We start from the raw sequence: 2,767 nt of genomic DNA on the forward strand, positions 1-2,767 counted from the left end.
GATCCTACCCTAGTCTTGTATGTGCAAACCAATCACTCTACAGGTCATAATCCCAGTGTTTTGTTTTTTGCTTTTTGTTTTGTCCATCATGGGCTTCAACTCAGGGCTTTGGCGCTGTCCCAGAGCTTTTGTTCTCAAGCCTAGCTGTGTACCACTTTAAGCCAAAGCTCCACTTCTGATTTGGGGGTGGTAAATTGGAGTCCTCATGAACTTTCCTGCTTGGGCTGACTTCAAACTGTAATCCTCAGATCTCAGCCTCCTGTGTAGCTAGGATTACTGGTGTGAGCCACCAGCACCTGGATAATCCCAGTATTTTGATGGGCACAAGAGAGTCCTATAACACATTCAGAACTGTCAGAGGTTCCTCCTCAAAAGTGCCTCCCCCACCTGGTTTCAAAATGACAGCATCTTTCATAGTGACTCAGGTAGTCCATTTTGTAATTACAGGATGAGAATCTGCCCAGTTATTTGTATGGATCAGCACAGTGACATCTAAAATGTGGCAAACTAGGAGATAAAAGCCAAGAGGAGGATTTGAAAGATTCCTAGATTGGCCTGGCATGCAAAAGTGGTTTGTGCTTGTAGTTCAGGAGGCTGAGAGCTGAGGATCATGGTTCAAATCCAGCCCACACAGGAAAGTCCGAGACTCTGAGCTTCAATTGGCCACCACCAAAAGTAGAGCTGTGGCTCAGGTGGTACAGCACTAGCCTTGAGCAAAAGGCTCAGGAATAGCACCTAGGCTCTGAGTTCAAGCCTTAGGACTGGTATACAGTATACACACACACACACACACACACACACACACACACACACACACACCTGGACTTATTTTGAAGCCACCTTAGGTTTCTCCCTCTCATCTACATTTTTCTAGACCTGTATTTTGTCCTCCCACATTTTTAAAGGAATTATACTGATAATGAGTGAAGGGGTTTAGAATTTAAAAGGTATGTAGTATGGGTGAATCTATTATATAAATAGATAATATTGTTGAATCTATTATATAAATAGATAATATAACTGACATCTGCTCTGAAACTTCTGTTTCACCCCTATCTCTTGCTCAACCCACAACCAATGAGAGCACCTCTCAGGACATGATGAATGGGATTCCAAATTCTGGGGGGGGGGGGGGACTAAGAAAAATCCTACCCCTTTTGTGTCCCTTGACTTCATGGGTTTTTTTTCTTCTTCTCATCCTTCCTCCCTTCATCTTCTGAAAGACTCCTAAGGAGTTAAAGTATAACTAATAGCATTCAATCACTTTTGTCTGCTTGATAAAGAAAATGCACAGGTCAGCTCTCTGGTCTTAATTCTTGATCTCATCTTCTAGGCAACTTTACTTTCCAGAAAGTTTCCCTAGCTTCTATGTGGTCATCAAGATGGACCACAATATACAGTTTATATGGCCCCATGGATCTGAACACAGGTATGAAAAACATTTCCGCATTCACTCATTTTCGCCTGTAGTTTCAGCAAAGAGCCTAGCCAATTAAGAAAATCTTTCAAATTACCTTTGGTTTGGTATTGTTGTCTATTTTATTCTAGAATATAAGTGAATATGTAATTTATCTTGATAAGACAAGCCCTTCCCAATAGGATATAGTATAGATACTAAAATGTGATGCTGTAGGACTTGTTTCTACTAATGTGTGTAATGTATGCAGTTGATGTATCTACCTAACGAAGATAGACTAATTCTTTTTCTTGTTTTTATTAGCTTACATTAGACTAATTCTTTCAATGAATTTCTTATGTCTTTCCCTGACTATTAAAGTTACTGAATATTAAATGGAGAGACAGACCCTCATTCTGTGACTAATATTTACATATGTTTGTCCCCAAGCCAAAAGACCTGCCAATTGGGATTAGTTTGAGGACTTTTCTGAGATCTCCCTTCTAGGATTAATGCTCTGAATGTCTAAGTGGCTAAATCAGACTCTCAGACCACCAAAACTTGCTGTTTCTTCTCTCATTCCAGAAGCAAAACAACCCCCCTTCAAGTTGATCAAGTTTATCATGATAAGTGGAGCATTCACATCCCAATTGCTTCTTTAAGAACTGGGCAGGTCTATGGGACAGATGACTTTACATATGTATTTGCCCCTGTGACATATTCCTAGAAAAAAAAAATTCCCTGTGCACAGACCTCCAAGGTAGGAACATTGGGTACTCCCTGCGCAACCAGCCTGTTCTTCTGCTTGTTTACACTGTTTTAAGGAATTTCCAGGCCCACTTAATGATAATCCGGTACCTTAATGTCCATTTCCCCCGAAGCAAGGGCAGCAGCTGTGCTGTCCTCACTGGGAAAGACTTTACAGACCCCCTGAAATACAATGCCCCAAAGAAGTCCTTCTCCTAAAGCAAAAACCTGAGAATATTGTTGCCAAACTAGTTAAAAAAAAAAAAAGGCTTATTTCTTTCCAGAAATCCCTACTCCTTGTGAACTCTGCTTGAACCTAAAAAGCAGGACTGGGTCATAAATCACTTGGACAATGGTCAACTGTTCAGTGGCTCATCTTTTCGATCACCTCCCCCCCTTTAAGGCTTTCTTTTCTCACCCTTTGGTACCTTTGCTCATCTGGGCTCCAAGACCCAAATGCCTAGGGGGTGAAGACAGGCCCTGGGGGGGAGGGGCCTATGGAGCTGGGCTTGGCTTCTTTTTTTCTTTTTTAAGTTTTTAGTTGCTCATTGCTCTTTCTCTGCTTCCCTTCCACCCTTCGATAGTGGCGGGGGCGGGGGAAGAGGGCAATGTGAAGGTACAGCC

Source organism: Perognathus longimembris, chromosome 4, assembly GCF_023159225.1.
Source record: "Perognathus longimembris pacificus isolate PPM17 chromosome 4, ASM2315922v1, whole genome shotgun sequence".
In the NCBI taxonomy this organism is placed as follows: Eukaryota; Metazoa; Chordata; class Mammalia; order Rodentia; family Heteromyidae; genus Perognathus; species Perognathus longimembris.